Source organism: Amblyomma maculatum, chromosome 10, assembly GCF_055883805.1.
Source record: "Amblyomma maculatum isolate TAMU_Amacu chromosome 10, ASM5588380v1, whole genome shotgun sequence".
NCBI lineage: Eukaryota > Metazoa > Arthropoda > Arachnida > Ixodida > Ixodidae > Amblyomma > Amblyomma maculatum.
In genome coordinates, this window is record NC_139353.1 from 179,150,489 (window position 1) to 179,163,172 (window position 12,684).

The 12,684-nt window shown below is 43.8% G+C and overlaps 1 non-coding gene across 1 annotated transcript; it reads left to right on the forward strand.

Annotated features, from left to right (window-relative positions):
- Positions 1-431: 431 nt before the first annotated feature.
- TRNAL-CAA (transfer RNA leucine (anticodon CAA)) lies at positions 432-504 on the forward strand. Its single transcript has one exon. It is a non-coding gene; the product is annotated as a tRNA-Leu (tRNA).
- The last annotated feature ends 12,180 nt before the right edge of the window (positions 505-12,684 follow it).

A 12,684-nucleotide genomic window follows, 5' to 3' on the forward strand; every position in this document is an offset into this window, starting at 1 on the left:
TTAGTAACGATCTGTTAGGGGAAAGATAATTAAACGCAAAGTAGAAGAAAAAACAACGTGCCGATGGTGGGAACCGAACCCACGACCTCCGAATATCGCGTCCGGTGCTCTTCCAACTGAGCTACTATCAGCCGCTGTCCCCCTGCTACTTGCTTGGGTATTTGTGTTGTCTGTATACGAACCTTGAGAGTGTTAATTGATCTGCTTGTAGCTTACGGGGGTCTCGGTTCTGGCAGTCTTGAAGCCATAGGTAGCGTAAGAGGGTTCTAGCACAGCGTTCGCCCTCGCTCTTGATCACGTTCTACGTGACGCTGGCGGTAACAAAGGACGTTCTACGTCCGCCGCTATGGCTGGGGGTGGCGCTGGTGAACACTCTCAAGGTTCGTATACAGACAACACAAATACCCAAGCAAGTAGCAGGGGGGACAGCGGCTGATGTAGCTCAGTTGGAAGAGCACCGGACGCAATATTCGGAGGTCGTGGGTTCGGTTCCCACCATCGGCACATTGTTTTTTCTTCTACTTTGCGTTTAATTATCTTTCCCCTAACAGATCGTTACTAATTTCTGTGATTATCTAAGCAAACATAAAAAAAGACATAAAAAGGGATCATCCCCGACGCTTTCCTTGGCCTCGCCGACTGTTGGCTTCTTTCCTTCATGTATTATATATACATATATATATATATAAATATATATATATATGTGTGTGTGTGTCACAAAAAAACATACATTTTCTTATCAAATAGACAACATTCATGTTTCATCGGTATCCGAATACAAATACTTGGACGTATACATAACTTCCTTAATAAGTTGGCGACGTAAAGTTGATTACGTGACTGGAAAAGCTTGCCGCATTCTTGGTTTCCTCAGGCGTAACACAAAACAATTGCTTCCAGGCGTCAAAGAATTGCTCTTAAAGGCTAACATCCATTCGGTATTAGAGTATGCATGTTTGGTGTGGGGCTCTTGGCCTAAGATAGATATTGACAGACTGGACAGAGTACAAAGTCTTGGAGTGCGATATGCGTTTGATAATTACAGCAGACACTTCAGTGTTTCAGGTGCCAAAGACTCTTTGGGATGGCACTCTCTAGAATACGCCGATGTACATATCGCCTGAAATTTTTCATTGTATGTATCACAGGAATAGCAGCATTAACTGTGAGTTGTGTATTCATGCTCCAAACTATGCTTCATTACGGCTTGACCATCCATTAAAGTTGAAGGGAATTGACTGTAAAATGGCTAAATATGAGTTTTCATGTTTTCGAAGATCGATTTGTGACTGAATAGGCTGGCCGAACAAGTAGTTTCAAATATGTCCTGCAAATCTTTTGCTCCTACTCTTTATATATGCTATACATGAGATGTACGGCTTGTCGCGTTTGCTCGGCGGTTTTCCTTTTTTCGCTACATATTTGTGACACAAATGATGTCTTGTTCCCCCCCTCCACCCTGTAATACCGCTTGTGGTGCTATGGGTATTATCATGAAGAATATAAAAAGAGCAGTATAATGGCAAAAGAAAGAGATTAAGAACGAGAAGGCCGAGTAGGAGGGAGGTTTGGCAGCTTATCTCGTTAGTGTGACGTATGAGTTGTGCGACCGTCGGCCAAAAGCATGGAGGAAGGACTGTCTTGCGGGCGAAACGGCGGCGATGACAACTGTCGGTGACCGTTTCCGGCGGCGCAGTGCGACGTCAGAGCTCTAAAATATGGGCAGTTGGTTGAGGGAGCGGCCGCCGGCGAGGCGGCTCGCGCCGACGATACCAGATGGCGCCACCAGAGCATGGGTTGTATGAAATGCGGCACACCGCGCCGTGGCTGCGCTCTCTGCATAGAATCACCTTAGAAATAAACAAGGCTATATGGTTTAAAACACGTGCTACAAATAGGTGCAGCTGCCCACATGGATCATTGGCGAACAAAGAGAATTAGATGTAGTAATGGCCAACAGCCAATAGCGGGGTGATTCAAGCGAGCGGCCCCGTTATTGCTTCGCAACACTGATCGTGCTCTTTTACAGGTACGGCTGTTATATTTCAATGAGAAAATGAACGGCAGCACCACACGGACCCAGAAAAAGAAGGGGAACCGCATGCGCACCATTGTCCGCTATTTATTAACTGGAAAAGTGACATAAACAATCATCTCAAGCATGAGACTCATCGCAATTATCGATTCGAACCCAACACGCGGAAAACCAGCGGCCACATTAGGATAACGGGCAGGAAACTTTTAACCCCTGCAGATAAAGTAACAGGTTCTGTTAAAATGAATTAGAAACGAAAAAAGGTCCAGCAGAATCAATGTCAAACAATCGTAGCAACAACAGGCATACATGATACAGTCCGAAACATACAGCCAAAAACAAAATGAAAGAAACAACAAAAGGCAATTGTAGCAAGAGCAGCCAAACATATAGAGCAAAGGCCGTCAGAAAGCTAAAAAACAAGAAAGAAAAAGCTAAAACCAATAACAAAACTAACAAACCGCCTAAACAAACAACAAATGTGCACTATATAATGTAAGGCTGAAAAGTCGCACAGTACTAACATCACAAAAACTACCAAGAAAAATAAAGTTTCCTTTCTTGGTAGTATTTTTGTATCATTATGTACTGTTCGACGTTTCATCCCTGCATTTCTAGAGGCCGTCTGTTTTTAGTTCAGACTGGTTGCTAATCTTGTTATTGATTTTATCTTTTTTCCTTTCTTTTAGGTTTCCGACTGCTTTTTTTTCATGTTTGACTTCTTTTTCTAGAATCGACGTTTCTTTTCATTTTTGGTATTAGGTTAGGCAAGACAAAATAACTTGTATAAAATAAAACATTCATTTATGGCAGCGCTCCAACTATGCACACTGTGAAACATATTCTTGAATGTCTCAAAAACACTTCGTGCCTCGATTCCTTGCAAAGGTCGAAATCATAACCTGTTGGTCTTTTCGCTTCATCGGAACAGGTACATGTTCTTTTCTCTTTAGAGGGTCTCTGTAGCGGTGATTTCTTTTTTACAGATCGCTCGGCGTGTTCGGGAGCAAAGTTGGCACCACATCGGGTAAAAGTTCCGGCTTTCCATGCGGGATATCGACTTCTTTGCTGTCAATGACGTGTATAAAGTCCCTCACAATGCATGATGGCTCGAAATGTAGCTCGCAAACAGAGCCAGTTTTGTCCAAATCTTTATCCTTTCGACGAAGGTTGCGTTCACATTGCTTCCATCAGTTCTCATCCTTTGGCACAGCAAAGAGCGACGGCTGCTTGCCTTTCGCCCACTGGTATACCCCGGTTTGCAACCGGGAGCGAAGCAATGCCGTTGACGCCGACAATTCCTAACGCCGCAAACTTATAAAGAGCAGAAAAGCACCGCAAGAATACGAAACAAAGCTGCAGGCAGCTTGGCGGGACTGCTAGCGTGGGCGCGCGGAGCCTTACAGCCCACGCTCCAACGGTAGCACCGCTTAAATCCGGGTCCTGTCGACATTCGCCGCCTCACTGCATCGCATGGAGCGCGCCGGCTCCTGAACCCACTACCCATATTCTAGAGCAATGTACGTAGATATCAGAAGACTGTGTTGTCAGACCGAATCGGGATCGTGTCGTGCTAGTGTTACAAGCCCCTTAGATAGGAATGTCCATGTTTCCAGTGTTAGTCAGGTAAGTTTTGTTGTAAAATTTAATATCTTCTGAAATGGTGTCCATATCTTCACCTCCACAAGAAGTGGAGTAATGTTCAATAAAATTCCCAACTAAAGATTAAAGCTCTGACTGTTGTAATAAAGTGTTTTAAGATCAGACAGGTGACTTTTAACTGAGCATCAATGCGCTTGAACTAAAAAACAACGAACGCAGCTTTAACAAAATATTTCCGATTCCCCGTCAGCTAGCTAAACGTTGAAGTCCTTGGAAGAACGTTCTTGCTAGAGCAAATCATTTTTGCCTTATTCCAGCTTTCCCAAGATTTTGGCATAGTGAGCTTGGATAGGAGATTTGTTTTACAAATAACTAAGCAGAGAGTCAAACGTTTGTAAACGTTTTTCATATATGCCGCTTAGTTTCCCCAAAAACGTGGGAAACTACACCACACTTTATCTCAGAAGGCCGCTATTGTAGGATTCTAATGAAGAGTTGGCTGCATACCTTGCGATGAGGCGCAGGTCAGCTTTGCCACGCTGGAGCCACAGTAAGTCCATGTTCATGCTATATCCTGCTAGATGTTCATGTAACGCGTCACGCGGCGAAGCAGCGTTGACCCGATGCACTCGATTATTTATTTATATGCTCTTTGCGTAGAAGTGATGAGCCCACGCGGTAGCGAATTTACAATGCCACAACTGTCCGCAAAAAGACTGCCAAATGCATGTTAATCGAAATTGTGCGCTGGACAGTAACATGGCAACAAAGCGGGAGCTGCTTTCTTTAAAGTTGAATGCTCGAGTCATCGGCGAGACTAAAAGCGGCAGAAGCGAAACAGATATTGCAGCGAAATGTGGCATCTTCAATAGTACACTGTCTACAGGTCTGATGTTCACTATTTTTAGTTTGTAGATTGAGTTTCGCTGTAACAAACCTTTGTAGAACGATGGCAGTGACACATAAGATGTATTTTGCACCGTCTCCTGCTTTGGATGTCATGGCCGCTTTAGACGTGATTTGCAGTTTCACAGGCCTTTACGATAACGACGTCACGAAGTAGGAGCTGACCTATCGCGAGCATAACACGGCTCTGATAGCCAAAGGACAGAGGCAAACAGGAGGAGGGACCATTTTTTGAAAATAATTAATGATTGTTAAAGGTGCCGTCAAATTCTAAAGTGTTTTGTACAGCCGTCGCAAACACGAAATTTCCGCTTCAAATAAATGTTTCACGCCTCCTTTCAATTTCGTTATAGCCATGGTATGACTGTATATGGAACACGCTGCTATGAATTTACAATGAATCACGGTGTCCGCAACGCCTTTAACTTAGCCATTATAGCAATACCTCCTTGGGCACGATTAATTGTTCTATGTCGCAGCAAAAGACCTGATACTTTCAATGCATATTTGTTTTTCTATCCAGTCGCATGTTAGTTCCCTCTACACAGTGTTATTGGGAAAATGAATTTTAAAGAATTGTTACAGCAGCGCATATCCTTAGAAGCCCTCAAGAGTTTTGGTCTGCTGAAAATGCCATATCTAAAGACGGTTGGAGCTGGGCTGATCAGTTTTAGGTTTGTTATATAGAATTCTTTTCCGTCTGAAGAGATCTTTGCTGTCGCTGGAGCGAGGACGAAGAAGTTCTATCGATTTTATTCGCGACAGTGTCAGATAGTTAAGCAATAAGTATAGCACACGTTTTTTAGGTCCGCGCAGTGTACTTTTAATGATGTTAGCTCAGCGCCAGCTGCTTTTACCGGGGGAGCGAATAGCACTGGTCGAGGATCACTAAGTCTGGCCTAGACAGGAGGCGAACGATTCTTTATTGTCAGCCCTGTTCCAGCAAAACGCAGTATGGTGGGGCCCGAGTAGAAGATCGCTTTCAATTGTTCCCTAGATGAATAGCTTCTTTTACTTTGACTGTGACGAGCTGGGTTCTTTTTTGATAGCCTCCAAACTTCACACAAAGCAACAGTTGAACTTCACAGTAGTCGGCGGGATATTTAGGAGCCTACTCCGCAGAAGTGAGTTACTTTTCAGCTCTGTGCGCCATGACCATACTTCTTACAATTTTAATCGCGATTTAGGCTTGGAATATATGGTTTTAAGTCACTTTTTCTGTAACCTACCTCAACAGAGTCAGGAATTGTGCTCGGAACGATGGTATAGAGCAGTGTTTGGTTCCGATTTCCCGTTGGCAAACCTCATTTTGATTCTGCATACATTAATGACGTATTGATCTTTCAATTCATTTAGCAGTTTTTCTTCGGCCATGTACATAAAAGAACCTGCAGAAAGGACTCCACGAAGAGCAGTGAAATATCAGTGTAGGCAAAGCGTCATCATTGTGTCTCCAAAAACACTGACCCCTGTTTTTTCTTTTAGTAATGTTTTGTAGAACTTCCAAACGCAGGGCTCCATTTGCAAGATTTTGTTATCTTATATCCTTTGCCTCAGGCATTTGTTAGTGTCTTTGCAACAGTGAAGGGTGAGAGACGTGCTGCCGGTTTATTCTGAATGCTCACTGTTGATTACATGAAAGAGTGAAAAAATAGTTTTGATTTTGTATAACTGGACAGCTTGTTCGGTCCGCCCTTGTTTCGCAGGATGGCGATGAGATGAAATAGAGGAGCTAAGCAAAAGAAAGCTAATTTTAGCTACCAAGAAAACGAAAACTGAAAAAAGGACAAGAACACAGCAAAGCTTGGGTGAGAAGGTGGGCAAAGCAAGAATGGAGTGGAGGATGAAAAAAGCCGACTGGTTTACATGGAGGTGACTTGGAAAGGAAGCGAGGGCCGAAATTGGCCTTTTTCCTGACCTGCTATCACACCTGGCCTTTTTCCTGACCTGCCTGGGTTTTCTGGCGCCATCTAAGAACAGCCGTTGCAAATGGCTTGTGTTTTACCCTATATAAACGTGGTTGCAGAGAGCGAACGTACGCGCAATTTTTGGCTCATTGATTAATATATTCGCTACTGAGCTCCGTAAGCGGGTTGCGAAGCCGACTGAATCTAATACGCTACGATTATTTTCATTTCAGCGTTAAAGCTTTTCTTATTGGTAGCAGTCAGCCATTTGTCAGTGATATGCTCCATTACTCACTCGAATGGCTGCAGAACGTTTAAACCTTTTCAACTGGATTTGGTTAGAAAAACCTGACAAATGTCATGTGCTTGTGGCCTTACGAAACAGCTTATTCAATCGGAGTGACTAGCAAACAAGGTTGGAACATGTTCTCGGTCGGTAGTAGTGAGTGCGTGATTTATCACTTATTTTAATCTACCGCCCGCAGACGTTAATCCGGCAGTCGATACACAGGATCGGCAATAACCATAGTTTTATTACAAACAAAGCACTTTTTGCGAGATATTTGCGCAGTGTTGAAATAAAAATACTGTGAGGACATTCATTCACGAATATAGATATTGTTGCAATACCATCAAGTCGGCATCAAATGCTTTCACCAAGCACTCCAACTTGTTTTGTATGCATAGTTAGATAAGATCAAATATTCTCATATTGCTCTTGGGATAGGAAAGTAAGATGTTTGGCTTGATTTGGTTTATGGGATTTAGCATCCAAAGCCACCCAGGCATTGAGAGACGCCGCATTGAAAAACTTTGAAAGTTGAGTGCAAGTTTCTTCTCTTGAGCAATGAGAGGCCGTTCTGGTAAGCTCGGACCCAGGCATTCAAGATAGCCACCGAGGGGGCCGCTAAGGTCGCCGCCAGCTATGGACTGGCGGCCATTTAGAGCGGACAGTCTGCATCTGCATTTTGACAAAATACATGTTTTTCAGTCCAATCGACCATCTGGAGTTTAACGCACGCTGACATCTCAAAGCACGCGGACGCCTTGCTTTTCGCCTGTATCAAAAAGCGGCCGCCGCGACGGGGATTCGACACCGCATTCTTGGGAAAAGATGCTGAGCTACTAAAATACTGCACCACTCGCAGCGCTGCCTATGTAGGAATACGCTATGATGGCTGCCCTTCTCTATTCTTGGCAACTATTTTGCTTCAGCTGCGTGATTATAGAACACTTAATTCAGCCTCCAACGTAATGTCAAACTAAATTCGAGGCAGCCTCACTTACTGAGAGGAGTACCAATTAATGGAATAGGTTAAGTTCTTCCGACTGCTCTTTAAAACAAACAACGAAGTTAACAGACTCACTAGTAGTGTCATTCACTATATGCCCCTTTCAGTGCGTCTAGAAATGTGTTTAGTATCTTCAGTTTTAGGGTTAAAAACGACACAAAGAATATCTAATATATTGTTGCGTCGACGACATATAGTATGCAATTCGATGGCACAATTTAGTGGGCATATTGCGAAGAAATGAAGTCGTAGAGATTCCCTTGCGACAACTTTGTGCATTTGGTTGAATGGCATAGAGGCTGTCACAAATGACATGCTCACACATGGTGTGTAAACATGTTTTCACAAAAATACAGAAGCACCACATGCAGAAAGTACCTCTATTGGGCAATAGGATCGTAGTGAACAGAATAAAATGTTGCAGAAATGATATCCAAGAATTTGCTGTTATCTTGGCATATTTCGTTATACTTCCAGTTATAATAGGTCGCGTTTCATATTATCATCAGTGTAAACTTTGAAAGAAAGTAATGGATCATGGCAAATATATTCAGATATTTCTTTTATCATACATGCATTAGGTTTTCTGTTGCTTAAAAACAAAGTATTGAAAATGGGACACTCAACTCGCTCATATAAAATTGCATCCTTTTTTATGCACGTAGGCAATGTTTTCATATTTTTGCATAACACCAGTCGTCGTAACTATCATTGCGTCAGAGAGCTTTCCCTTGCTCTTTCCTGCCGAAATTGGAGCAGTCGCAACATCTCTGTGCCATCTCCGAACAAGCCCGCTTCAAGGATGAATTCGGAGAGAAATGAAAAAATTAGCGTAGCAAAATAGAAAATCTGCCATTTTTTTTCCAACAGCCTAACTTGACTGCGTTTTCTGCTTCGATGTCTTAAAGCGTTACCTCTACGAGAACGCTGTATTTATAGATCTACTGCAAGGCACAGTCGAGGCACACTTGTTTGAGAATCATCGTTGGCAAGTGTGCATGTTAACTCCATAATTATAGCTGTCTGACATCGGTACAGATAGATCCACTTCGTTTTCGCATCATTCATGAAAAGGTTCTTTGTGACACATGTAACCCTAGACGCAACCCACACAACGGAAGACGAAAACATTCTGCTCTCGAGTCTGTCACATAGTATTTGAATAAAAGATTTTTCGTAACATACTCACCGCACTAAGAGGTCTATCGGTGCGCAGCTGCTGATCGATGTATGCGTGGAAACTTTTTCACACTCGTCTTAAAAAAAAACGTTTTTTGACACGAAATAAACTTCCATGCCAGTCATGAGGGAACATTTGATAGGAACTGAGTCAAACAGTATCTTACTGGTACGAACATTCCTGTGTTATAGAGAAAGCCTTCTGGTTTTACCACAGCTATTGTCATAATACGCAAAATATGGAACGATACAACTCAGCACTGTAATAGTTATTTCACTTTTACAGACACTATTCTACACTTACAAATCATAATATAGCGCGAAGTGCTAAGAGCAGCACAGCTAAACGAAGAATCTTAAATAAATGTTTTTTATAAGTCGCTACTAACCATCTCGAGGGTCTGACTCACAGCTCTTCAGGTCCCCTGAGGCCGCGTAAAGAAAGCCGAGAACTAGGAAGATTTTCAAAAGCATGCTGCGACTCTGGGGTGCTGTAGAAGAATGCTGGCGGAGGAGAAAAAAATAGTTCTCGCCCCGTGCACAAAAAAAAAAAAAGACTAAATACGGACAAGCCGAAATTCCAATGTTCAGAACCGCTGATTCCACACCATACAATAATTTAGTGCTGTATTAAACACCTGCGTATATTAAACAGAGAGAAAACCGTTCATATGAGCGGAACACATGATCCGAATATCTTATGGAACCGGTCATCATTAGTCATTTTCTCCTTTAATCACCTTTTCTTTCGCCCACTCTAAGCTGTGTTTGAACGTACGAACTTCTGCTGCACCTCAGGTAATTGAATAATGTTGTCTACATGATCTTATTTGCTCCTAAAATTTAAAGTTTCTTAGAATCAGCCCCTTCCTTTTCTATACAATCGGTCGAACATATTTCTATATATTTGCTTAGATCAGAATTTTGTCGTCCTTTCAAGAAATGTTTGCTGGTAACTTATAAAACAATATTCATAAATATACGCATACTAGGTTTTTAGCGAACATTTTCGATAATACCTGAACATATTAGGCTTAAAATTTAAAATAGAAAAATTTGTAGCGGCGAACATTCCGAAGCTCCCGCAAAAACAATATACTGCAGAACACCCTAATTATATAGGAAATTGAAAACCCAACAATGACCTTTTTATTAATGGTAGTTAGTTGGTTGTTCCCCACTGGTAAATGCTGTGAACAACACGGTCCCATATTTTAAATGAATGAAAAGGTCTTTGGTAAGCGGCTTGACTGCTGTTTGGCCGACAATACCGCGGCTTCACGTAACCACGGTTTACGCTGCCCGTGCACAGAGCATGGATCACGCGACGCGGCGGCGGCCTATGTCGTCACCGGCTGCACCGATTGCCAGATCACCAGGCTACTCACCAAGAAACGAAAATGCTAGTTTTAAAGATATCTGCAGCTCCGATACCGCTGAAACTTTGAGGTTTAGTTGCTTGGCACATCATAAATAGGATGCAATAAACAGTTTGTTCCAAACTTGAAGGACGGTGGGCGGCTGCTCCTGGTCCTGATGGAGCTATGACAGGCAGGTCCGCGCCGCTCGCGGCGAGGGCTAGCCTGCCACAGAATTTTTATCTGTTCTAGATCGTTATTGCACCTGCAACCGCTTCGGTGGTAGACGACGGCTGTGGCGGCGCGCATCATTCTCTTCCTTTTCTTTTTCTTTCTTCTCTACTTTCTGTCGTCTGTTCCCACGAGGCAGCGGAGGTCGTTCAGCTACAGAGCCAGTAGCAGGCCGGTGAATTTTTTTTCCTTCTTACAACAGCGACAAAAACAAAAAAAAAACACTGCTATACGTAACTTCTCGCGTGGCAGAATATGAAATAATGCCACAAACATCCTCGCGGATATCAGACTCGACAGAGAGGTAAAACTCGTATGGACACCTGCCCACTCAGGGGATCAAGACAATGAGGCTGCTCATTAACACGCTCGAGGTTTTGTCGACCGAGCGGTGAGACCTCCCAGGTAGCACAGAATGTGGGGCCCCAGTAGGTCCCATGTAGGCAAGTGGGGCTGGGGCAACCATCATAAAACTTACATCGGTTCACGATGGGGCAAATGTGGGCAAGCCCAATTTGGGCTTGCCCCTGTTCCTTCTGCATGGCTCCCATAGCGGCATTGCTCGGGCTAATACAGAGCACATTCCTGCATCCAGACCGCAAGGGTCCTCTGTCGGATATTTAAGGGCAATACAACCTAAATGTGGGCTCTTTATGGTAAAGCCCTCATGGATCCGAAATCAGGCCACCCCCATAAAATCTTTGTGGAACCTACATCGGCCGTACTGGGGCGAAAAAAACGGACATTCCCACATGCTGCCCAAATCTGCCCCTCGTAGGTTACTTGAGGGCAGGCGAAATATGAATAAGAACTCAATTTGGGCAAGCCCTCGAGAAGCCCAAATGAGGCAGCCTTAGCTAAACCGCTTTAGGTCCCACATAGGCTGTAATGGGGGTGGAAGGCGGGCGTGCCCGCATGGTACCAAAATTGGTTCCTTGTGGGAAATTGTAAAGCACGTGCAACCGCAGGAGGGCTCAAAGTTCAAAAACAACCACCAGCCCAATTGGGGCTGCCCACAAAAAGCTGCTTTCTATCCCGCATGGGACGTAGTGGGGCTGGAAAGCAGGCAGGCCCGCATGATACCAAAATCGGTCCCTTGTGGGGAATTTGAAGGCGCGTGCAGCAACAAGTGGGCTTTAGATTCAAAAACAACACCAAGCCCAATTGGGGCTGCCCACAAAAAACCACTGTAGGTCCCACATCGGCCGCAATGGGGCTAGAAGGCGTGCGTGCAATCGTATAATGATTCTTTTCCAACCTTTATTTGTATTAGATGTTGCCCTAAATTGCTTTTATAGATAATTTGTATAACAGCCGTTGCTATGTTTAGTCTGTTAGAAATTTTAAGTGGCTTTAGTTCTCGCGCTCATGCAAATTGCGCTAAAAATACTAAAACATACTGAGTGCTAACTGTTGCTCCTAATGTGGTTGCTGTCGATAGCCTGCAACACTCAGCAGAATATTACTGTTCAGAACACACATCTCCATAGCCTGAACAAGATGTACACGAAGCCATTTAGGCTAGAATAACGTTATAAATTATTGTAAAATTTAATATTGTGGCTGCTTAGAAAGGGCAGACGTGCATAAAATAATTACTTAATTATGTGCATAAATAATGATTGGGAAAACTTGGACAAGGGCTTCCCATAAATTTCCTGCGTCGGACCTCTGTGAGAATAATGTGGGCAAGCCCAAGTGCGGCTTGCGTTATAGAACCCGCATCGATCCTATGTCATTATCTGAGGGGCTAACCAAAATAAAAAAAATAAATGTTCATCCAGAGTGGCTGCTCGAGCCTGCCAAAGTAGGACCATTGTGGGGAGTTGGCGGGATGTGCCCTTTTGGCAATTCGGGGAAAATGTGGACAGCCCCGCAAGGGCTGCCTGCATCAGTTCCTTGTGGGGCCCATCGGGGCTTTGTCGACAGCCCCTTTCAGGCCTACGTCGGCCCCTCTTGCAGCGCCCACATTGAGCCCACCGAAGCTATGCTGCATTGCCTACATCGGATCCACCGAGGCCCACCCTTCATAGCCCACTTTGTGCTACCTGGGCTAATGCCGAAGGACTTGAAATGGAAGGATTGCTCACATACAGCGACCTTACACAGCACTTCAAACTCTCTAGGGGAGTATACCCACCACCACGCAAATCATTAACAAGACAACAAGAAAT